This window comes from Uloborus diversus, chromosome 6, assembly GCF_026930045.1.
Source record: "Uloborus diversus isolate 005 chromosome 6, Udiv.v.3.1, whole genome shotgun sequence".
NCBI classification, from domain to species: Eukaryota; Metazoa; Arthropoda; class Arachnida; order Araneae; family Uloboridae; genus Uloborus; species Uloborus diversus.
In genome coordinates, this window is record NC_072736.1 from 24139731 (window position 1) to 24166497 (window position 26767).

The following is a 26767-nucleotide window of genomic DNA, read 5'->3' on the forward strand; positions in this document are numbered from 1 at the left end:
TTTAATGCGAACCAAGGTAACAGAAATAGTACAGAACAGTCTAGATCAGGGCCGGATTTAGGGGAGGGCAGGCGGGGCTATTGCCCCGGGGCTTCCACAACAAAGGGGCCCCCACAATAAATTTTTTACAAAATATCCTAACTTTTACTGGTCGAAAATATCAGATATATACATATCTATCAAAATATTCGGATATATATCAAAGTATCGGATATTTTCGAAATTTGATGATCTTTTCGAACCCTTATTAGAGGCCTCCACTCCTTCGTTGTGCCGGGGCCTCCACACTTCAAAATCCGGCCCTGGTCTAGATTCATTTCCTTTTTAAGTATTTTATTCCTGTAATGCTATGCAGTTTTTCTTTTAAATTAAAATAAAATTTCCTTCAGAAGAGTTTGATGGGATTAATGCTTTTTCAGCAGACTGTACTTCGTTTTCTTCAGGCGACGTTAACTTTCTCTTTTTAGAGCAACCATTTTCGTCATTTAAATTTTTTTCTTTGGGTTTTAAAAAGCTTGTTATCGGTTTTGCTCGTTTCATTATACAACAACGTTCACTTAGAATATACTATTTTAAATAGTTCAGATCGCACGTTTTTAAAAGAATATGCAGTACATACTGGCTGACATTTTCGACAAATCGATGTGATTGCAGTGGATACTCTGGTTAGCAAAGGTCGTTTGGACTATGACAGCACAACGCCAACAAAAACCTTATGTCTCGAATTCCAGCTATGCTATCATTTTCGGATTTCAAGCCCAATGATCTTTAAAGGAGCAAGCAAAAGCATTTTCTTCAACTCGAAACAGAAATGGCTGAGGGGGCAAAACAGGGAGAAATGCGTTCCACGAATAGGTTTTCTAGGAAGATGAACAAAAGGACAATCATTTCGAGCAATTTGTTGGAAGAAGAGTAAAGGGGTGAAATTCACAGGTTGAGTATTAGTTGCATTATGGATGAGTATTTCAAGTTCATGGTTAAAGGTTATTCAAGTTAAAAGCCATTTTGCTCTGTTATCTGGTTTAGTACTGTTTTTTGGTCGCTCTCTTTCCAAAAATTATGATTCCTTATAGAAAACCGAGATGATAGGAGTGAAAAGAAAGTTTAAGATTTTTTCAAGTAAAGAAAAGAGGAAAATCCTAGAATATTGGCCAGGTTAGATTTGCAGCAATTGCTAACCTCAAGGGGATAAATAATTAATCAAAAAAAAGAAAAAGAAAAAAAGAAAAATCAGGCACCAAAAAGCAATAAAAGACTTTTTCCTGAAAAAGATATGCTTAAAGTTTGTTTTACTGTCAAAATGATTCCTTAAACTCGCAATAAATCACTTTATAATGTAATAATAGAATAAAGACCTAACAAAACTAATACAGAGGAATTTTGATCATGAGCCCAATATTGACTTTAGTATCGATTTCAAATTTTCACCATCATATTCCAAATTTCTATAAAGTTTCTTAAAGCCCCCGTATCTTAAAACCTCTTTATCTTGATTTGTATCCTTCCTGTGAAATTCGAAACATACAGATTCAACTGTATGTAATATTCCCACTGTGCCGCTCATAAAATTAAACATATTTATCAATTTGCAGAATCTATGACAAAAAAAGGCTACATATTGGTGGATTTAACAAATCAATCTCCTTTCTAAAGCAAAGAGTGAAATTTCACTCAATTATCAAAAAAATGTCGCAGCAGAGTGAGGAGTGAGGCGTCTTTACGCTTGAGGGTCACTCATGGAGCTGATTTTCAATGGTACTGGGGGGGGGGGAGCGAAGTAAATTTTTGACCATTGTTATTCAGAAAAAAGTCTTTTTGATTTTTGTTTTCTTTTTCCTCTCTTTTTTCTCTCTTCTCTTTTTTATTTCTTATCTTTTTTTTCTCTTCCCCTTTCTTTCTCTTCTCTTTTCTTTCTTTCACTCTCTCTCCTTTTTTTTTGAGACAAACATTTCGGGGGGGGGGGGGCAGGGGCGGCAAATAGGGGGAGCAAGATAGGCGGTTGCACCCCCAAATATTTTGCGCAAAATATTAAGAAATCGGGAAATTTAATTCACATAACGCGCAAATCAGTGATCATATGCAATAATTTAAAAAAAAAAATCTGCAGACGATCTTTAGTAAAAGTTGATGAAATTCGAGACCTGTCCAGACACGAGCAACTGTTTTTAACTATTTAGGGTAATAACTTAGAAATTCATGAATCATTTTCAGAACTTCCAGAATAAAAAACAGATGGAGAATAAGTTTGTTTCAACTGAAGAAGAAATTTCCTCATATGGGTTAAATGCCTCATACTTTTAAGTTCAGAGTTAAGACGATGCTTCTGCTTCTAATGTGAAAGGGCTGTGCACAGGTGTGACTGGCCCGATTTTTACGAGAAGTTCCTTGGTATTTTGAGTTCATTGTTGCTATTATATTTAAAATGTACGTTCAGTTAGTGAGTGAACATTGATTCCTTCTGTTAAGAGGCATATTTAAGCAATTCAATACATTGTATACTTTCATGGAAACTTCTTACAAAAGATCCGCTATTTTTGAAAAAAATTCGTGCATCAACAAGTACTTTTGTTGGGTTTACTTTTGTATTTCTTTAACTGAGAGGTACAAAATGGTATTCAAAAGATAAAGCTAGAACTCTTGATTGAGCTCCTATTATAAGAGTTTCTTGTTAATTTGGAATTGTTAGACCCATTTTAAAAAATATTTAAAAAAAGTGACAAAAATTCACATGATGATGCAAAGTCCTATGTTTGGCTCAATATTTTGTATCAAATAATAGATTCATTCAGTTTCTAATGAAATTAACACAAGATTTAGTGATAATTCTAAGTTCAATATTATATGTGCAGGTTATTGAACAAGATAAATAAAATATTTCAGTTACATGTAAAAGTTGTTGAACGAAGTAAAAAGAATTGTTTTGTGAAGAGCCAGTTTACTTCAATGATGAAAAATGAAGACTAGAGCACAAATTTTAAACTTGCGTGGTTTTTTTAAGAGAAAATTTTTAAAGATGCATTTTCTAACATAACTTTGTAGCTTCAATTATTTTTCACCAATTCCAATCAACTCAGCTAACTGTGAAAGATCATTTTCGTGTCTCAGAAGGTTAGAGATTTTTTTTTTTTTTTTTTGGTGCATGATGGGACAAGCAAGACTTTCATCTTCAGCTATACTGCCAAGAGCATGCCACTGGACATTGACGGAATATAGTACCAAGATTTCCTTTTTTTTTCTGGATTCCAAAAATCGAACATTAAAAATTTACTTTAGAAACGGCAGTATCAAGATCTTTTCCGTTACAGTTTACTATAAAATAAATTAAAAGCGTGGAAATTAAAATTTGAATTTCTTTAATCACCTTATTTAAAAAAATGTACTGGTATTTTATTCCATATTGAGAAAATTCATGTTTAAAAAACTCGACCCCCAAAATGAAATGTTGAAATGCCGCCCCTGGGGGGGGGAGGGTTGTCCCCAACCCTCCCCTCCCCCTAGCTACGCCCCTGGTTGCAATGAATTCCTTCGGGTGTTATCACCCGCCATTTCTTGTCTTCTGATTCAGTCATTGCAATTGGCTAAGGTCAGAGGGTTGGCCCTTAGTTTCGGGGGCAGCTTCGAGCGAGCCCGCAGCTCTCAAAGCTGTGCACAGAGCTAAAATTAATGGGATTTAAAAACTTTCTGGTAATGTTTAGAGATATACGGGGGAAGGGGGGGCTAAATGTTTGAAATCTGTTAGTCGCCTTACTTTTTATTTTTTTAAACTGAAACACAAAACAATATTTTTGTTAGAAATGTATTTTATTAAATACAATTTTTCTGGGTGGGCCCGGCCCACCCTGCCCATAGCGACGAGCCGCCTCTGTTTTCTAGATATTTTTATAGTTATTAATATTATTGTTTTTAATTTTAAGGATCTCATGAAAAACTTCTTACTTTGATTCGTAAATTTAAAAAAGGGGGGGGGGGGGGTATATAGCAAATATTTGAATAATGCAGTTTTTCAAAATGACAACATCTTGAATAGACCAGGGGAAATGAACAATGAAAGCACACTAAGAATGGCTTGAAAAACTACATTAGGGAACAAATTTTTTAAATGCTACGATTCTTTCTCGTTTTTTCTTTTAGCTAAAAATAAAAGTAGATTTTTGTTAAGAAAACAATAAATATTAATAGATTTCAAAGGTGTCACAATGATTATTTATAATTAAAAGCACTTCATACCATTTTGAATTCCAACAAAGAGCAATCCATACTTGCTAGATGCAGCTATAATATTGACACATTCTTGGGGCACAACTTCATTCGCTTTTGCTAATTTGAGAGTTTTCAACTGCTTGAAGTAAAAATTCTAAAACCAAAATTATGTAATAGATTTAAAGATTAAAAATGGATGCCCCTATTATCACATAAAAATAGTCAAGAAATGAAGAAAGAACATTAAAATTTGTAGATTTTTGTATTATGATTCAGTATGACCACTTTGATTTGACATGCTACAGATAAGATTGTTACTGTATTTTATGTACAGAATTTTCTAAAAACCGGCATACTGCCACCTTAATTCTAACATCACAAGTAGAAACTTTAAAAAGTAAGTCACAAGTCCATTGGACCAGTAACTACAACATTTTACTGGTCTGCACACACTTTTACAGGGTGGCGACAGATTACGGAAATCAGGGAGATCAGGGAAAAGTCAGGGAACTTTATTAATCAGGGAAAAATCAGGGAAATATCAGGGAATTTCGAAAAAATAACAACATATCAGGGAAAATTGATTTTATTAAGAAATTTTTTTTTTTTTTTTGCTTTACAAAATTAAGTATCCCAATTCCCAACGCATTTTCCGCCAATTATCTGTTCAAAAAAAAAGTGAAATAAATGAGGTACGATTATACACTGCCGCATATTTGTGCATCTTTTTTCCTCAACGTAAAAATATTGAATCTTAATTAATAACCACAGGATGAACTTCCTGAGATTGTTTCTGTTAGGCTGTTTATTTTACCTTGCTTGAAATTTCCTTGAATCTCAATGAGACGTAAAATAAACAACCATACAAGCAAAGAGGAAACCTTCATTAGCTCCTTTGCCTTTATTCCATTGTCTCCAAGTGATTAGTGTACTTTAATCACAATTTCAAGAAGAAATCTTTGGTTTTTGAATTAATACTGTAAAAGATTAAAAGTTATTACTTCTTCGCGTTTTTAATTTAATTGCTAAAATTGAACTTTCAATCAAAAAAACTTTGTTTTTTGCTGTCGCTGCAGATTATAAAGGTTTTCTTTTCTTCAGACTTAAATGATTCTTTTATTTTATAACCAAGTTGTATTCTTATTTATGTATTTTGAAATTAACTAATTGCTGTTTTTTTTTTTTTTCTTGCATTTCAAAGTTGTTTGTTACAAAAGCAATCTAAGATTTTTTTCCTTACATACTAAAATCATTTAAAATAGAGTTAACTTGTGTACTTAAGTAAATATCTTTATTTTTTTATTGTTAAAATGCTTATTTATTCATTAAAACTTATGTTCTTGATTAGAGAAAAGCTACCTATGCATGGATGTCAAAAGGTGTCATGTGTTTTGCATAAATATGTCATTTAGTTATTTAAGAATAACTACATTACTTCTTTTCTTTCACTATTACTTGTTATTCTTGCAACAATTATTATGCTGTTTGAAAATTTAGTTCAAAATAATTTCAATTACTTTTTAGTTCTACTATAGATATGTATATGTTTTTAAGAGTGATTTTAATAGTTTCTTAAAATTCTTATGCTAAGTGGTTTCTGGAAATAAAGAGTTTTTTTTAATTTTTTTTTTTTAAATTTTCTAAAATTTTTCCATGTAGAAAAATGTAATGTACTGTTTTGTATTTTTTATTTTAAAAAAATTGACTTGATATGCTTTTTTTTTTTAACCAATTTGTTAAAAAAGTAGCATTTTTTTTAAAAATATATCTTTAGTTCAACAACTTTACACAACTTAAAACGTTTAAAATACTACATTTTATACAAACATACAATAGATTTCAAGTAGAGCAAAGAAAAGAAACCATTATCATTAGTAACGTAAATCAGGGAAATTTAGTGAACTTAATCAGGGAAATCAGGGAAAATTCAGGGAACTTTTTTTCACAGTTCCTGTCGCCACCCTGTTTTAGTGGTCCATTCCGGTGTCCTGGTTTTAAATAATGGAAAATTTAATAAAAAAGAGAAATATGAAAAACAAAATTAACTAACATGACAAAAGGAATTCAGCTGCAACATTTTAATTATGGTGCAATTTTTCTTTCCAGTTTCAAAAAATTATGATGCTTAAATTTTTCAAAAGGAAAACGGAATTAAATTTCAATGGTCTAATGGACCACTAAAGTTTATATTCTACTGACATGATGCATGTTTTTGTGGTCTCAGAGCAGTGGACCTCTGTTAGTTTTGAGCCCTGAACATTATCCCCAAAGCAGAATACTATTAAACTTGCCAAGGGTGTCACAGAACAGATGCCTGAGCTGCAGAACAATTCTGTTCAAAAGTGAGAGGAAAACTCAGACAAATTTTCTGCATACATTCTACAGATTTTTGTGAAATTTCTGCAGAAACCGCAGATTTTCTGCAAATATCTTCCAACTCCAGATACAATTTGCACAAATTCAGAAGTTTTCTTTAAATTAATTTAAAATTCTTGGAAATTAAGATAATTTGGCAGAAAGCTTGCAAAAAATGTTGAATTCGATAAGTCATCTACAGGAACTTTAGATTAACTTTGAAAAGCTGCAGAATTTATGCAAAATTATATCTTGAGTTAGAAGAAATTTGTAGAAAATTGGCAGTTTTTGCAAAAATTTCATATTCTAAATCTGAAAAGATTTTTCTAGCGTTTTTGGTTCCCCTTTTCCTTATTTTTCCCAATCATCTTCACCACTGCAATTTTCTCCATAAATGTGTGTTTTGGAAACATGCCAACATTGAAACACGTCCATTGCCGAAAGATGCGTGCCTCATTTGATATTTCAATCTTTTTGCATCCTGAAAATATTTCAATTATTTAGAACGTTTTTAAGTGTTTTATTATATGCTACCCTAACTTGACTCATTTTATTTACTATATTAGTAATATATTTACTTATTAACATTATTTTAATTGCTCCATGCCCCCATGTAAAAATATCCCCCCCCCCCAAAAAAAAAATGTGGTTTGACACCTAAGTTTGGAGTTTTATAAAATTTTGTAACTATTCTCTTTCTATGCATTTGAGAAAGCGCATAAAATATTTTTGATGATACCCAATCCGTTTAAGTTCTACAGAAATGCATATTAACAGTAAAGTTTTAAAAACTGGAAGAAAAAAAACCCCTCCAGTATGAAACTCTTTTGGTTTAGGGCCACCGATTTGCAGAAAAGGTCACGTTGGTTGCTTGTGTATGCAATGCTTGAAGTACTTGTAGAACAATTTTACTTGAATGATTTTACATTGTTGAACACGGTCAAGTATTTTGCTTTGGGGAACATTACGTTAGTTATAGTTAAATGTTTGTTATACAGTTACCTTAAAATCTTACGCGTGATAAATTTCAGTAGAATGTCATCCATGTGGTAGCACAGCTGAATTCTGAGGCATTCATCACAGCACAACATCTCCGAATCCCCGAAGAATTTGTAAGATCAAGTCTTGATCAAGATGTCATGGAATTCATTTGTGTTACACCATGGATGGTAATCTGCCCGTGTTTATAACTCTTAAGACTTCTAGGTAACTGTGTATAACAAACACTTAACCGTAACTAACACAGTGTCAAAAGTAAAGCGGAAGTACCTCAACCCCCAGACCAGTCTGTATTATAATATCCTTATTTGACATAAATTCCAATAGTTTTGAAACTATGATTAGTTTTAATTATATGGGATCAATTAATTCTACTGATATTAGAACAATTCCTTAAGAACAAAACCAGCTCTTTTTGGGAAATAGAATTTACATACTTGCCAACCTTCAAAGAAAAAAAAACAGGAGATTCCACTAGAGGTATATAGGTGATTCACCAGCGACATAACAACAGAATCATTAAATTATGCTTTTAAATAAGATGAATACTAAATTTGTAAAATGTGGATATTTTACAGATGTAAGCTAATTGGTAGCAGCAAGAAAAATATACTTCAAAGGAAAAACCAGATAATAAAGAGTGAATTTACTTAAAGTTTCGTACATTCCCCATACCAAAAAAGGATCTACAAAAATTTAATTACTAAAATCTGGTAAAATTTGAAGGAAAAAAAAATCAATATATAATGAAAATAAAATATAAAACAAGTAGGTATAGGATAGCACATGTTAAAACAACTTCAAACTTTGAAAATAACTGAAATATTTTCAAGACGCAAAAGGGTTGAAATCTGCTGCAATTTTCGGCAAAACACAAGCTTCGTTGAACATGTAACGTGGAAAGCTTCCAAAAAATTAATTTTTACTAAATGAGTAATTAATAGGAAAAATTCTTATTCCCTGGCATTGGTAGACAAGAAAAGGGAGCCATCTATTGAGAAGAAAGTGAAACTTTTCGATGATTGACTGAAAAAACTGCAAAAACAGGATAAAATCGTAAAAAACGGGAAATCGGGAGACGAAAGCAAAAAACGGGAGTCTCCCGTTAAAAACAGTAGAGTTGGCAAGTATGAATTTATATTAAAGTTTGTAAAATCTAAATTTTAAAGAAACTTGAAGATATTTATTTTTTTGTGACTTACACAAGAAGTTAACCTAATTTTACAATTATGTGTAAATTTGTACTACAGCAAAAATTTTGGCAGAATTGTACTAATAAGAAGCTGTTCATTTTGCTTTGCCGGGAAGAATTAAACGAGAGGTGCCCAAACTTTTTTTACACAAAGGTCGCAACTCTTATTAAAATGCAACTTGCGGGTTAGAGCACATATAAAATTTCAAAATGTTTCATCTTTTCTAAATAACATGGGAAAATACGGAAAAGGAAAGAAAATTTACAAACAAATAGTAGTGTTATCATTACTTGATTTTAATCAATGTGCACAATTAAATGCATATTTTCAGAAGCCAATTGCTGAATATTTGGCTACAAATTTGTGACATTGTAACCAATCGTGCTTTTCAAGTTGTAACATTGAACAAAACAACAGACCAGACGCAGCAGCTTCCCGAGAAAGATGCGGACCATGGGCCATAGGTTGAGCACCATTAGATTAGACAAATGCTTTACTTAAATTAGTACAAATACAAATCCAAGAAAATTCTTTAACATATTAAGAAAACCTAATTAGTAATCATACTACACAAGGGACAACCTATCTGGAGTTTCAGAGTCTTTTTTTCCAGATGTGGAAATTTGTTAAGAAGCCATCAGTACTTTCATCAGTAATGTTTAGAAAAATAATACAATGGTGATCTACTGTGAAACATGTCACCACTTTCCCCAAACCTACCGGTGTTATTGGTAAATATTAATGCTATTAATTAGTACACAGTAACCTTCATTTAATTTAAAAGCATTTGTTGTTTGGCTACTTTTCATGGTTTTCAAAATAGTGGTTAGCGACTAGAAAAGAGGAGTGATAACACACAAATAAATTTACTTCTACTCGCCACTGGTAGCCAAAAAATTTTCTAAATCTTAACCTTTAGTACAAGATTTTGGATACTTTGATTTTGTTTAACAACACATGCATGAGATCAGAGGCGCATTCTGATGATAGCGCTGAAAAAATAAAACTTGTTTAGCATTCACAATAGTACAGCTAATTTTTCAATATACAGTCAACGCTCATTAGAACAACCTCCCATTAAAGTGACCGTTTATAAAATCCCGTTTGTTTTACCATGATGCACAATGTTAGTTTAACATCCATTAGAACTTTCAACCAAAATCGTTCATTTGAATATAATGACAAAAATTTTGTTACCTTTATATTGACAAAAATGTTGTTACATATCAATTTTCAAAACTATCTATTCCAAAACACACAAACAAATCCTTTACAATTTTATATTTCTAAAGAAAAACTTTTTCACTGAAAAAAGTTACTTGAAGAAGAAAGGTTCAAAATATTAATGAGAGTCATTATGATAAACCAGATCGACATTATGAAGCTATTATTTTTTTAAACAAAAAGTCGAAAGAGCAGAAAGTGTTTACAATATCTAAGAGGAGAAACTAATATTTTGTGAAACAACCTCAAACATAGCAGAATCAAACCATGATCTCTGAATTAAATACCTAATGACTGTCAGTTATTTTGTTTTGTTAAATACATTCTTTCAAGTTATGTATAATTTATCGGTAGTATTAATTATTATCAGACATTTTTTTAAAAACCTCTTCCAGTATTTTTAAATATGACTGAAAAACATGCAATATCTTCTATAAATATGTTATAGTGACCTCTCACTATAGCGACCTTTTTTGTTTGGACGGCAGAGGTTGTTATAACGAATATTAACTGTATTATTAAAAACCTCAAGAGCCACAAGAATGATTCTATTGAGCCACAGGTTTCAGACTCCTATATGATACACTGTTATTAGTTAACTCAGCTTTGCCAATGAAGAAACTAAATGAGAAATAAAAGCATGGGCAGAGTTGAAGGGGGGCTTAAGGGGGCTAAGTACTTTCTAAAATCTTGTTTGCCCCCTCAAAAAGAAGTACATGAATGCAGTTTAAAGCCTTCTTTCTACATGTGTATGTCCGAAATTGATTCATTTTGTTTTTCAAAAATAATACTCATAAAAATCCAAACTTTTTTTTTTTTTTTTTTTGCTTAGCATTGAACATTCCACTAGGTTTTTCCTCTTCTCTCATTCTCTCTTAATTTATGCTTATTGTACCTTCATTGTTGCTAACAGTGCTGGAACTTTTGCGGGGAGAGCCTTCAAACCCTCTCGTTTCCCGTAACGTCATCAAACATTGCCTAAAAATGCATTATTAGTAATTTAATTTCGAAAAATTTCCCAAAGATAGTAAGTACCCTTCCTTTTCCATAGCATCTAAAGCTTAAAATTCTGTTCTTGAAACTTCATCACCAAAATATCTTCTGAGAATTGTCCCTGAACTCGGAGTCTTGTTTTAACATCATTAAAAAAAACTGCCTAAACTGCCTTTTTAGGACTTCAATTTCAAAAAACTTTTCTCCAAATTGGAGGGTCCCCGAACTGCCACCATTTCCTTAATGTTAGACACAAAGATAGCTTGAAAATGCGCCTTTACGACTTCAGATTCCATAAATTTTTGAAGGATATAGCTACTAATCTTCTCTACTTGCCTAACGTCTCAGAAGATAGCCTAAAACTCCACTTCATAGCCTTCAACTTCGAAAAACTTCCTAAGAATGAAGCCCTTTTTGTTCCCTAAGATATTCAATAAATGATTTCAGTTTCAAAAACAAATTCGGGGGCGAGCCCTGACTCCCCTCCCCATATTTCTTCTACTGTTGCCATCCAGTGGTTTCTCTTTTCGTGAAGTAAGACATCCTATTCCTATAACACCAAAGAAAGACTAAAATTCCTTTTATCAAACTTCAAAGTCTAAAATTCCCGGAGAGAACCTCTGATTCTTCCTCATTCCCTTAACATATCCAAAAATAGCTTAAAATTCAGCAATTTCCAAGCATCCACGAAAAAACTTTTGTTTCAAAGATAACCTAAAAATGACTACAGTTTCGATTTTTTTCAAACAACACATCTGGAGTGAAACTCTTCCCTTTTCTTCTTTGATTACCAGGTACAGCCTAAAATTACTCTCTTTTGCCTTCAATACCAAAAAAATTTTCTCCACTTTCTTGTTACATAGCCGAAAATTGTCTGAAATTGCAAACTTTGGTTTCAATTTTGAAATTTCTCGAGGAGGGCCCCAAATATCCCCCTCCCCGATTTTCTTCTCTTGACACCATTTAAGAATTGCTTTTCAGTGTTCAATTTCAAAACATTTTCGCGGGAGGTACCGCCCAATCCCCTTCTCTCACTTTGTACAATACTGTTCTTTTCATCTATAAATTTTGAAGCTTTTTTTTTTTTTTTTTTTTTGGTGGGGGCTTAGCCCCCCTTGGCGCAAAAGTCTAGTTCCGCCAACGAATAAAAGCAAAGCAAAAATAAGAATGTTAGGTATGAAATGAAGTTAAAAAAATATACCAGCATTATTTTTTTAATGTCATTAATGACTGATGTTTAACTTCCAAGCATTTTTAATTGCATTAAATGAGACCAGAAAAAATCATCACTCAGAATCATAATACAAATACAAATGAGACGACCAGCAACAGGCACTGGGCCCAGCTAGGCTGGTCCTAGTCAATTAATTAGTCCCCAATGTAGATCAATGGCCCTCTTAAAGCTATCCACTCCCTTGCTCATTACCACCTCTTCCGGTAAGCTATTCCAAGTGCCCACGACCCTGCTAAAGTAGTAGTTTTTCCTGATTTCCAAGTTAGCCTGAGATTTAAATAGCTTAAAACAATGACCCCTTGTCCTGCTTTCCCCGCAAAAATTTAATCCATTTACATCTTTCATTTTGATAAATTTAAATAACTGAATCATGTCCCCTCTGACTCTCCTTTGCTCCAGGCTATACATGTTAAGCCTATTAAGTCTGGTATCATAATCTAAATCTGAGAGTCCCCTTACTAATTTAGTTACCCTTCTTTGAACCCTTTCCAATACAAAAATATCTTTCTTCAGATAAGGCGACCAAAACTGAACAGCATACTCCAAATGAGGTCTTACTAAACTCCTATATAAAGGCAGAAGAACTTTCTTAGATTTGTTTGAAATAGATCTATTGATGAACCCAAGCATTTTGTTGGCTTTGTTACTAGCAATACTGCACTGTTGACTAAACTTGAAGTCCTGTTTTATAAAGACACCCAGATCCATAACATTTTCTGCCTGATTTATGACTGAACCCTGTAAACGATATCTCATACGCTTATTTCCATGACCTAAGTGTAGCACTTGACATTTCCCTACATTAACTGCCATACCCCATTTATCTGCCCACTTAGTAATATGATCTAAATCCTCTTGCAGCTGTTTTACTTGTTCTTCATTTTCGACAATCCCCATAACTTTTACATCGTCAGCAAAACAATTCATGCTTCCAGAAATATTATCATTGATGTCATTCATAAATATAATAAACAAAAGAGGCCCTAAAACTGATCCCTGAGGAACCCCACTTAAAACATCACTCCAATTAGAATGATTTCCTCTCACAACTACTCTTTGCTTCCTACCAGTAAGCCAATTTCTAACCCAAAGTAAAGTTTTTCCTCCTATTCCAATGTCAGCTAACTTGCTGAGAAGAGCAACATGCGGTACCTTGTCAAAAGCTTTTTGAAAATCAATATAAACAACATCCACACATTTTTTGTTATCTAAAGCTGAGGTAACCTTGTCGTAGAAATGCAATAAATTAGTAGTACAGGATTTACCTTTCCTGAAACCATACTGCAAACTAGTCAACAGACTATTAGTCTCTAAGAACATCATGATCTTAATTTTGATCAAAGTTTCGAAAATCTTACAAATCACCGAAGTCAAACTTACAGGTCTATAATTCCCAGCAATACCTTTAGACCCCTTCTTGAAGAGGGGCGTTATGTTAGCCAGCTTCCAGTCCTCTGGCACCGTCCCCGAGTTATAAGAAGCATTGAAAATATTCAAAATAACATCCACTAATTCCTCTGCACATTCAACTAAAATTTTTGGATAAATATTATCTGGTCCCGGAGCTTTAGTTGCTTTAATCTTTTTCAAATGAAATAAAACCTCCTCCCTGGAAAATACAAAATCCTCTAGCTGTATAATAGCTTGTGTCTTGTTAGTGTCAACTGTTGAGATACAGTTATCGTTAAACACACTAAATAATCATCATAAAATCAGAAAAGAAAAAAAAAGAATTATGGCACAAACCGACACTTCCTTGGGATCTGGAGCTTCTTCAATCATTTTTAAGCTAGTTACCTATAAAGAAACATTATTCAAGCAAAAAATAGAGGAAAAAAAATGAATCAAAACAGTTCAAGACAATTAAAAATAAAAGCTAGAATTCTAATACGTTATTATATCACAATCCTCAGAGATTTGGATGCATATGTTAGCAACAGAGCTATATACATAATACAGTAAAACCAGGGTTGGCCGAATTGGACCCAATTGGGTTGGACCCAATGGGTTTTTTGAAAAAACCCATTTAAAAAACCCATTATTTAGCCCACTTTTGGGTTTTTTTTAATTTTCTGAGAAGTTTTTAAAAAAATTATTAATTTAAATACTTTTACAATTTAAACTTCTTTTTTATTTGTTCTTCGCCACAGACAATTAATATAAAAAATGAATTTTGAACTTTAATAGCATTTCTTAACTCTTAACGGCATTAAAAAAATACTTCAAAGATTTTAAATAAATGTATTTAACTTTTTTTCTTTAACTGGTCAAAAGTAACTCAAATTATCTTGACCAAGTCCTGTCACGTCTTATTTTCTCAATATATGTAGATTGCACAGAGGAAACTAATCTAGTTAAAAGGCTTTCATTTGAATTATTTTCTGCTAACCAACACGTCACAAATCATGAACAAACACGAGGTATATTTTTTAGAACTAAACAGATTTTTCAAACAGTTGATAGAAAACAGAACATGTACAGTATTTTCATTATCTTACAAAAAAGTTTAATATTTCTCACTCTGTACACAAAAATAGAAAAACAGCCAACATAAAATTCAAAGAAATGTTTTGATTAAGCTGGAATTCAGTAAAAAGGGATTTAAACTACTTGAGGTTCTACAGTAGTTTTGCATAACAAAATGAAATACAATAAAGTAAAATGCAAAAAAAAAATGTAGTAATTAAAAATGAACAATAGATTTTATCACTCGAGAAGTAACTTTGCCTTAACTGTTGGTAATAATGAAAATTAAAAAATCGGAAACTTCACCATTCGTGGGTTTTTTCGTCTTTTATACTTTTCTTGTGAAAACGCTGAATTGTAACTAGTTTCCCAGCTTTTTTTACCCGAAGACAATTTTTGCACTTTGTCCATATACTTGCGCTACAATATGCTATAAGTATCCCACATTTTCCAAAAAAAAATACAAAAAAACCCTCAATTCTTTTAAAAAACCCAACTTTAGTTGGGTTTTTTTTTGGGTTTTATTTAAAAAAACCCAAAAAACCCTGGGTCCATGGGCTTTTTTAAAAAAACCCGGGTTTTTGCCAACCTTGAGTAAAACCCCCTCCTAACGGACACCCCTCTTATGAGGAAAATACTTAATTCCCCTTGATTCTAAGTCAAATAAAATTGATAAACCTCTGTCCTGCAGACACTGCTCTATTGCGGACAAAACAAAATTTTCAGTTAGTGTCCGCATTAGAGGGGTTTTACTGTATAAATAAATATGATTCTTTGGGTGGTACCAAAGAATCAAAGTGTTAAATTTTTAGTTCTTAAACCTCTAACTTTGTTTCAATACATCAAAAAGTAATTGTCTTAAAAAAATTTAAGAAATAGCTCAAAAAAGCTTAAATTTTATAATCTGCGGATATTTTGTAGTTTTTTTTTGGTCTTTTACCTGCAAATATAGTTCGCATTCTATCATATAAAGGTTATTTAACTGTAATTTAAAGTTGCTTATATATAGGGTTCGTTCAAAAAGTCTAACGAAACTCACTGGCTTAACGAACGATAACTCTTCGGTTTTTCGTTACCCGCATTCACTTTTTGAACGGTCAGTTAAAATTAAAGATGGCGGACGTTAGGTTAGCAGACAACGCAAATCATTGCTTTTTCGGAGAATATGTATTTTGAAGTTAGTGATGAAAACAAGACTAGAGGATTCTTCTTTTGAAAAAATGAAAAGAGGAAAACACATTTTCAGATTCCTTTCAACTAAATTTCATCTCAGTTAAGATAATTTTATAGATTCCATCTTGTTTCTTAGCACAGAACAACAAATAGTACTTTTTTTAAAAAAGAAAAAAAAAATATGTTCCCACACATTCTATTTTCTGCCTTACTGATTGCAACAACTATTAATTTCTAAAAAATCTAAAAAAAATTTATAGAAAACAGTCTTTTTACTCTTAAATTGATATATCTCCGGTATATGCAGAAAAGTCATGCCGACTCTTTTTGGATAGAAAACATTTCACTATAAATCTACTAACTTTTATAAAATCAGATATGACCTGACTTAAACAAGGTATTTTGAATTATTTCTTGATGAATTACAGGAAAATGCAAAATGTGTTTTTGATTTAAAATTTCCGCGACACATTTTTCCCCCGTTAACCCTTTCCGGCGCGGTGGTCACAAAAAGGGACACCAATTTTAAAAATTTCTTTTAAAAAAAGTTTTTTCTTTAAAACTCCAAAAATCGCTGCATTTGTTGCTTTTATTTCTCTTTAACGCACACAGATGGCAGCACTATTAAATATGACTCTTTTTGTTGGCTTAATTTCTTGTTTAAAATACCTCGATTTTCAAGCTCAAATACAATATTTTTTTCAAGATTTTAAAATTTACACCATAAACTAAATTAGTCAACCATTTTCCCTCAGGAATCCTGAGCTAATCAATCATAATTTTGCAAAAGATTCGAGTTCATTTTTGAATGCATAAACAAAGCTTCTTTCCAGGTGTCCCCAAATGTGGACACCGCCAGTCTAGAGCATTGATCTCACTGTTGTGGGTGAAAGATGTAATTTGATACATTTCAGAAAAGGGGGACCAAAAGAATAGTTTACAATGGGCTTTTGTTTATTTATTTTGGGTTCTTGACCCAGAACAGGTGAAGTTGAAGGTCCATGACTACACACATTTGAGATCTGCTTTTCCTACCAGACAGTTGTATATTTTTTTATTATCAGCTTTGATATTATTTTTTCTGTAAATGGTATTATACAGTCGTATTTTTTCATTTAATATTTTATAGCACAAAGGGAATGCACATAAAGCAAGAACAATGTGCCAAAAATATTTTTAACATTTTAAATTGCTTATTTAGATAATTTTATATAATCTATATGAACTTTCTTGAATTTTACTTCATCTTTATCTTGGAATTTTTACAGTAAAAATATTGAATTTTGTGTTCTAAATATTCTTAATGGCATAAATTATTGAAATAATTAGTAAAAATGCTTAAGAGCTTAAAATATTTGAAATTACTCCAATTGTCATACGAGGTAAGCATAACCACTTCAGAAAACAATTTCTGCTCTAGGAGGGCGGTGGTCACAAACGGGGACACCACCCCCCAGCTGGAGGGGGTGAATTAAAAAAAATTTTGACTCTAAAATCTATGTCCAGATAACCAATTTATCCCATCCATTGTGTTTTCTTATTATATTTCTAAAATTTTAATGACCCGCGCCTGTAAGGGTTAAGAAATGATAGGCAAAGGTGTATTTAAATTATTGGACTAAAAGTAAAGTACAATGCATCGGTAAAGGCTAGTAAAATTCAAAATGCATTATTATTATTTTGTGTCATAGTTGTCGAGAGCAAATGAATAATTAAAGTATGAAGTATTTATTTCGATTTCTTTTACTGAAATTTTCTCAACCATACAAAAACCTGATGTTTTATCGCTACAAGATTCATATGCTCAACAATAAACTCGTTACCTATAAACCGCACATATATCGCATTTAAAACATAAGGGCAGTTCTCAAAAGGTGGGAACAAAAAAGTTAACTTTGAGCAATTTCAAAAATTTTCTAATTTGATATCAATTTTGCTTTTATTCTATAGTATGCATACCTAGAACACAATATATGAACATGAAAAGACAGCAGGTATTTGTAAAAATTGTTAATTAGCAAATTAAATTAGCAATCTGTAGGTAACACATTTTGGACATTGTTGTCCTGTATTTAACGGATTTTGGACATCATCATAATGTAAGTTTCACCATTTTTGACAACTGTTAATCTGATTTTTAACTTTTCCAATGAAAATTTTATTTACTACTTTTTGAATTTTGCAATTTAATGATAAAGAGGATATTAATGAAGTACTTGAATGGCTATACATACTGCTCTTTACATATAATAAAGTTTTGGAATGATTTTGAAGAAGTTGATGAAAGGTAGAAAAAAGCTTCATGGAAATAATTATACAAACTTGTAGTTTGATTTATTGGGACAAATGAGGAATAAAAATATAGACAAATAAATACGACATATATATTTTTAAAGGAAAAATAAACAAAATATGCTTCAAGAAAGAATGTAAAAAGTGACTTCAGTTTTAATAATGGATATTTTTTCTAATGTCATTGAATTAAAACGATGTCTAAAAAAAATTATTGAAAAAAGAAATTCGTATTTCTATTTGGAGATCGTTAAATTATGTTTAAAAGAAAGAAGAGAAAAAAAAATTCTAAAATAATAAAAGCGGCGGGGGAAAAAAAAAATGCTAGCGCAGGTGATAAAGGCGCCAAAACTGGTGCAGCTGACGATTAACTACATTTGTCAAACTGGAATCTCCCTCTGGTAACCTTTAGCTTATCGTATACTGTGTTGTCGCCAACGGAGGTTTGCTTGCCGATTTTCGCGCAAAATGGCTTTCAATCGATCATAACCAGCCATGTTTCTACTGTAATTTATGTATTGTTCAATGTGTAACGTATTAATTATGCAAAATACCAATGGATTAAAGAAGATATCATAATAATCTTTTTCATTGATGTTAGAAGACAGTGGATTATAAAAAAATTATAAATAAACGGACAGAATTATCCGCGTCAAGATCGTAACGCCATTTGGACATCTCACATGTATGTTTAAGAAAAATTATTTTTCTTCTAAGATACTGCATAAAAGCTTCTGAAAACACTTTTAAACAATTAAAAACTGATTCTGAGGATCGATAAATACCTTTAAAACGAAAACATCATATACTTAGTTCTCAAATAATAGCATTGTAAAGATCGCAACTTTTGGACATGCATCAAATTTCAAACTTACTTTTTTCTAAAATCGTTTACAAAGTAAATAATCTGTCTTTACTTTTGTTATTTGTGTAAAATATTAACAAAAAATTATTCAGTGTAAGATTCATGCCTTTAATTTTCTTTTTTAAACGTATGGAAATAATTTTAAAAAAAATTTTTCATGGTACATTTGCTCAGTTAACGTTTTGGTATGTCCAAAATTGTGCCATTTAGCAAAGAAAATATTTTTTAAGAGCATTTGAAGAGCTTTTTTTCCATAATTTATGTCAATTCTTGTCTCTATACAGCATTATAATTTACCTCAAAAATTTTAGAGTTAATTAAAATTAAAGTTATTTGGTGTTGAAGCTTCAAAGTTGAAGTCTGTGTTTGCTCCCACTTTTTGAGAACTGCCCATAAACATTTCTTGCATTGGGCGCTGCCATGTTTTCTAACTGAGCAAACCACCTCTTTCCTTTGTGAGCTTCGTTAAGAATTTCGCTTCACAAAACTAACCGAGTTACTTTCTGAACGACCAGTTAGCTGACTCGTTCTCTATTTGAACGCCTAGTTTGGTTAACTCGCTTCACTCGTTAAATGCGTTCGACTTTATGAACACACCCATAGATATTATACAATGAATTAGCTCATTTGTGGGTAAAAGGGGAGTTAAATTTCCACATTTAAAACTTTTACACCAACAAAGGGCACCTAGAATGCTCATTTTCTGCCTAGAAACATATGTTGCCCAAACAAAAAATAAAGTACTTTAAATAGCTTTACAGTTTTCCTGAAAGCCACTACTAAAAAGAAATCTACACTACCCTGCCAAGGAAAGGTAATGTACAGTAGAACACGTTTTGGATTCTCTATGAACGAAAAGTGTAAACCAAATTTGCAAGCATGTGCAGTAAAGCTAAAGTACTGCAAACGACAAATATGCATCAAAAAATTAAAAATTTTGCAGACACTGCCCTTTATTTTCCCTACTGCCACGGTATTGCTCTATTAATTGTGCAATTTTTAAGTGGGTGGGGGGGGGGGGGGGGCAGAGGGAGAGTTGAATCGTGAACATGAACGGCCCAATTTATGAAAAATAAGACATCCTGAAACATATTCTAGATTTTCTTTGCAGCACAATCAACCCTTTATTAATAAAGTTTTATCAATCAATCATTTTATGAGTATAAAGCAATTACAAACTTCACAAATCAGAAATAAGATGTACATGTAGTGTAAAATCTGTTTATTCTTTCGGCTTCAAACAATAAAAATTGAAAAATTAGTTTTGCTTTCCTTTCAAATTGTAACATATACAACATTGCAAAAAGGGAGCAGAAAATATTTCAATGCAAATTGTTACTTCTACTTTTAAAAAAATCTTGAAAATCATGAAATTTACAGAACTTTAACACTAAAACACATAAGTTCGACATTTTATTTAACAACACAGAAATTTAAATGAAGAACTTCGTTGGGGATTATTAAAAATTTTTATCTTTTTTTTTCATAAATATAAGAGTTCTGAGCTTAACAAAACGCAGTACCAAATTAGAAGACTAAGAGAATGTAACACGATGTTTATGAAATCACAATACACAAAGGTATGCTTACAGTATAAAAAATCCAAACTTGGAAAAAATATTGAGTCTGTGGCGACCGAGCGATGTTTTTCGTACAAGTCCGAAAATCAGTAACTGCTGTAAACAAGCAAAAATACGAACGAGAAACGACGAACGAATGAAAGTTAAAGTGTTTAAATTTTACAGTATATTGTATTCAGCGTGATTGATCAGAAAAGACGATGAGATCCGTACAGTTTGAGTCTCTCCTACACTTTAAAGATTTTTTTTTTTTTGCCAAAGATGATAAATAACGGAGGCCAGGCCAGGATCTGCATTCCCGCAGACCACACAGTACATGGGGGGGGGGGGGCATGTCCTTTAGAGGGCCCAACGGCCCAAGAAATGAAAAAAAAAAAAAAAAAAACTTGCAAAGGCTTAACAAAACGTTGTAAATATGCACTGCTGTCCTCTGGGGAAAGGCCCTACAGATCTTGTTGCAGGGGAGTCAAAAATTTATAGATCGATCCTGATATCGCTTTTGTTTTTAAGCACTTTTATTATACTTGTCCTGATTGTCATGGAGAAATCTGAGGCCTGGTTTTGCTTATATCTCTGCAAATAGACCATTTAGTGACTTCGGAATTTCAGTAAATGATTTGCTTAATCTTAAAGTACTTAGCGCTGAAAAATTAAAATTCTTAAATAAAATTATTATTTCAGTTAGGATTAGAGATGTAAAATTTCCGGAAATTTATAAGCGGTGGGAAAAAAAACGTTTTTTTTTTTCTGGAAAAATTGATTTTTTATGAATAAAAATAGGGTTTCTCTCTCTCTTATTAGCTCCTGTGTTTCTTGGTACATATAAAGGGTTAATCATCTCCTGTGTTTCTTGGTACATATAAAAGGTTAATCATGAAAAAATATATGCAATCCACTCATCTTCTTTTTCTGCTTGACAGAAATCAGAAGAAAAAAAAAAGCAAAGATAAGTTTAATTAAAAAAAAAAAAACTTTCTGTTTTATAACTGAGAGCTTTCTTGGGTCAAGCACCAGAAATAAAGTCAAGCGTCGTTCAACCAATAATATTGGGTAAGATGTGTCTAATCATAACAATGACATTTTCTATTTTAGATTGCCTTGAAACTTGAAATAATAATTGTTATTTTTGACTTTCAAACATGATTAATAATGTTTGAAAGAAAAATAAATATGATTTCCCTTCCTTACAATGTAACTTTACTGTCGAAAGCTATTGAGTTTTGATTTTTTCCAATCCAGTTCAATTCCAAATGAAAACTAAATTGGTGTTTTTTTTCTTTCCAACACAAACCCAAAACCAAAACGGCGTAGTGGTTTCGAAAGGTGAACCAAAACTTAAACTGGAGTTTCAATTTATTCAAACGGCCGTGCTAAGCACAGTAGTAAAAATAGTCATACCTATACTTTTGAACAAAACTGAGTTATCACTCAATTTTTCTCTATTTCGTATTTTACTTAATAAATAAAATGTTTTAGAGTCATTTGATCAAAAACTATTTTTTTGAAATAATTCTGAAAAAAAAAAAATATCTGAATCAAATATATGGAAGAGAAAAATATTAAAACAGAATATCTCAGCTTGGGCTAAACTGCAGATTCCACTATTGTGCTTAGCACAGCAGTATACAGGTAGCAAAAAAAAAAAAAGCAGGCATGAAACTTATTTAATATCATAGTACTCGTAGGATATTTGTCCTCCTCTATAACCAGTAGCAGTGTTGGGCATTAATCAACTAAATCCTCTATCGACTAAAGTAATCTGACTCCCATTTAGTTCAGACTAATATTTAAAAAATTTAATTCAATTGCAGACGAAGATTAACGTTAGTTTAAACTAACTCGTTAGTTGACTAAAAAAAACTAATTTAGTTCAGATTGATTTAGTTCAGATTAAAGTAATCAGATTGAATTTAGTCAAACTAATTTAATCAGATTGATTTAATCAACTAAAGTAATCAGATTAAATTTCGTCAGATTAAAATTTATACTAAACCTAATCAGATTGAAATAAATCTACACTGTTAAAACTACAGATTGCGTTTGGATTCTTTAAGGGGTTCCTTTCTCTTCTCTCCCCCCCAATAAATATTAAGAAGCTCCTAATGTGTTACGGGGGGGACATTGGGGATTGGGGGGCTGCCCCCCTTACCGATTTAGGACCTTTAAAAATCAATAATTTTTAAAAACACCCCCTTTGGACTGACGCAGTTTGCGACATGACCCACACTACCCCCCCCCCCCCATTTGGTACACAATACTGCTTTTGGTCTTCCTTATCTTTATCTTCTTTATCTTTACTAATAATAAAGCTGAAAGTCTCTCTGTCGGGAGGATGTCTGTAGGATGTCTGGATCTCTGTGACGCGCATAGCGCCTAGACCGTTCGGCCGATTTTCATGAAATTTGGCACAAAGTTAGTTTGTAGCATGGGGGTGTGCACCTCGAAACGATTTTTCGAAAATTCGATTTTACGAATATTCTATTAAAATTTTAAGCCCTTTACACATAATCTTTACTAATAATAAAGCTGAAATTCTCTCTGTCCGGAGGATGTCTGGATGTCTGTAGGATGTCTGGATCTCTGTGACGCGCATAGCGCCTAGACCATTCGGCCGATTTTCATGAAATTTGGCGCAAAGTTAGTTTGTTGCATAGTGGTGTGCACCTCGGAGCGATTTTTCGAAAATTCGATTTTGTTCTTCTTCTATTCCAATTTTAAGCCCATTTTTCACAGAAATTTAATAAAATGGGAAAGAATTTGTTCTGAAAATTATCGTTCTTTATCTTTCTTTTCTATTACTTCTTTATCTTTCTCCTTTTCCTTTCTTTTTAAACAACAAACCTGAAAGTCTCTCTGTATGGATGTCTGGATCTCTGTGACGCGCATAGCGCCTAGACCGTTCGGCCGATTTTCATGAAATTTGGCACAAAGTTAGTTTGTAGCATGGGGGTGTGCACCTCGAAGCGATTTTTCGAAAATTCGATTTTATGAATATTCTATTAAAATTTTAAGCCCTTTACACATAATCTTTACTAATAATAAAGCTGAAATTCTCTCTGTCCGGAGGATGTCTGGATGTCTGGATCTCTGTGACGCGCATAGCGCCTAGACCGTTCGGCCGATTTTCATGAAATTTGGCGCAAAGTTAGTTTGTTGCATAGTGGTGTGCACCTCGAAGCGATTTTTCGAAAATTCGATTTTGTTCTTTTTCTATTCCAATTTTAAGCCCATTTTTCCCAGAAATTTAATGAAATGGGAAAGAATTTGTTCTGAAAATTATCTTTCTTTATCTTTCTTTTCTTTACTTCTTTATCTTTCTCCTTTTCCTTTCTTTTTAAACAACAAACCTGAAAGTCTCTCTGTATGGATGTTTGGATCTCTGTGACGCGCATAGCGCCTAGACCGTTCAGCCGATTTTCATGAAATTTGACACACAATTAGTTTGAAGCATGGGGGTGTGCACCTCGAACGATTTTTCGAAAATTCGATTTTATTAATTTTCTATTAAAATTTTGGGCCCTTTTTCACATAATCTTTACTAATAATAAAGCTGAAAGTCTCTTTGTCTGGAGGATGTCTGGATGTCTGAATCTCTGTGACGCGCATAGCGCTTAGACTGTTCGGCCGATTTTCATGAAATTTGGCGAAGTTAGTTTGTATCATGGGGGTGTGCACCTCGAAGCGATTTTTCGAAAATTCGATGTGGTTCTTTTTCTATTCCGATTTTATTAACAAAATTATCATAAGATGGACGAGATTACCATAACGTGGAACCATAACATGGGCATAAGCCAATTGGCGATAAAATTCACCATACATTATTTGTAAATATACAGGCGGACCAAAAGACCTTTTAATTTTCTATTACGGGCAAAGCCGTGCGGGTACCACTAGTACTGGAATAAAAGCTTGATTTTTTTCATATCATATAGCCGATGCCTAGTCCCTATTGCAGTTACTTATATGAGGGGATGCCCCCCTCTCAAAAAGAAATTCACTCCACTCAAATTATGGGGGGTGGTTAAAAACGCGAAAATTTTCCAAAAACAAACCTTAAAATTTTGAAGTCTGCGCCACCCGCCCCACTAACCCCCCCCCCCTGTAGGCCACACCGCTTCTGATCTTATTCGAATAAAATTCTTGAATTTTTTTATCCAGATGGCCGATGCTTGTTCTGTTTCAAAGTAACTTATTTAAGGGGATACCCCCCTTAGATTGAACCCCCCTCAAATTACGGGGAAAGGGGGCTCCCCCAAAAAAACATAAGTACAATTTCTTTTCAAAAACAAGCGCTAAAAATTTTAAGTTTGAACCAACCTCTCCACTGACCACGCCCCCCCCCCCCCCATAGACCACACTGCTTCTGATCTTATTGGAATAAAGTGCTTGAATTTTTTTTATCCAGACGGCTTATGCATATTCTCTTTCAGAGTAACTTGCGTAAGGGGATACACCCTTTTAAATAGAAACCCCCGCAAATTACGGGGGGTTCCCCCCATCCCCAAAAAACTCATTAAAACACGGAAATTTTTAAAAAACAAACCTTAAAAATTCGAAGTTTGCGCACCCCGCCCCACTACCCTCCCCCCCCCCCCGGAGGTCACACTGCTTCTGATCTTATTAGAATAAAATGTTTGAATTTTTTTTTATCCAGATGGCCAATGCCTGTTCTGTTTCAGAGTAACTTAAGTAAGGAAATACCTCCCTACTTAAATAGAAACTGCCCTCAAGTTATGGGGGGTGGGGGATTCTCCCCCCCAAAACATTGTAAACGCTAAAATTTTTCAAAAACAAGCCCTAAAAATTTTACGCCACCCTCTATACTGAACACGCCCCCCCCCCCCCAGACCACACTGCTTCTGGTTTTATTGGAATAAAATGCTTGATTTTTTAAAATCCAGATGGCTGATGCATGGTCTGTTTCTGAGTAACTTACGTAAGGGGATACCCCTCCTTAAATAAGAAAGTCCCTCATATTCTGGGGGGCTCCCCCACCTTCAAAAACCTATTAAAAACACGAAAATTTTTCAAAAACAAACCTTTCAAATCTGAAGTCGGCGCCACGGACCCCATTAGTCTGGATCACCAGATAATCTGGCTCGATCGATTTGACCGATTTCCCTTTACATTTAAAGAGCGATCGTCAAAATTCCATAATAATTATTTATTTAACCCTCTCACGGGCAAGACCGTGTTATGTCGTTGATTGAGTTCCCTTTTCTTCGCAATGCAACTTTGAATCAATTTGTTTTACTCGATAGGGAAAAAATTGAACTGTCACAGGAGAAGATTACAGACTTTGTAGACATGTTTACTGTTTATTTGTAATTCTATGTGTTTCCTTTTAAGGTGATTTTCAGTGAGTATGTTTTATTTTGTTTTTTTTTTTTTTTCATTCTCCGGATTTTCGATGTTCCGGAATGGGTCAGATTCCAATTAATTCGAATTGTCGAGGTTCTACTGTAATGCCCCCCCCCCCCCCAAAAAAAAAAAAAAATCAAAAAGATTATTACATTTTCTCGTGGTTTCGATACTTTTTTTGTATTTTTCAAGCAAACGTTCAAAATTTTCCCCCGCGGTGTGGGGGGGGGGGGGGAGCGGGTCCTGACCTTCATGACCCCTCTTTGTATCTGCAATTGACATACACTTGGACATAAAAATATACATCTGTACACCAATATACTCGGGATAACAAGTTACACTTATACTCGTATATAAACGTATTTACTTGTGTTTGCACGTACTTTGATGTACATACACGTGGCAAATACAAAATTAGTGTGTAAATGTATATACTCCGATTAACACGTTTACGCACATACTCGTATATACACGTAATTACTCGTATATACACGCATTAACTCGTGTATGCATCATAAATATGTATTTTAACTTACAAATACAAATGTACGTCTGTACACGAGTATACTCGGGTTAAACATGTATCTACACGCATATTCTCGTCTGTACACGTACATACTCGAAAATACAAGTATTTTTTCTTATATGTACGCATGAATATATATATACACGTTTAAAAGCTAATTTACCTCTGTACACGAGTACATTTGGGGTAACACGTATCTATACGCATATTCTCGTGTGTACAAGTACACACCCGTATATACACGTATTTACTCATGCAAAAATGCATAAATATGCATATACGCGTAGAAATACAAATGTACCATTG

At 33.0% G+C, this 26767-nt stretch overlaps 1 long non-coding RNA gene across 1 annotated transcript; it reads right to left on the bottom strand.

Moving 5' to 3' along the window:
* Window positions 1–4248: 4248 nt before the first annotated feature.
* Window positions 4249–20697, bottom strand: LOC129223848 (uncharacterized). Its single transcript, XR_008580659.1, has 3 exons — window positions 20585–20697; window positions 13945–13995; window positions 4249–4354 (listed from the first exon to the last, which is right to left on the bottom strand). It is a non-coding gene; the product is annotated as an uncharacterized LOC129223848 (long non-coding RNA).
* Between the last annotated feature and the right edge of the window lie 6070 nt (window positions 20698–26767).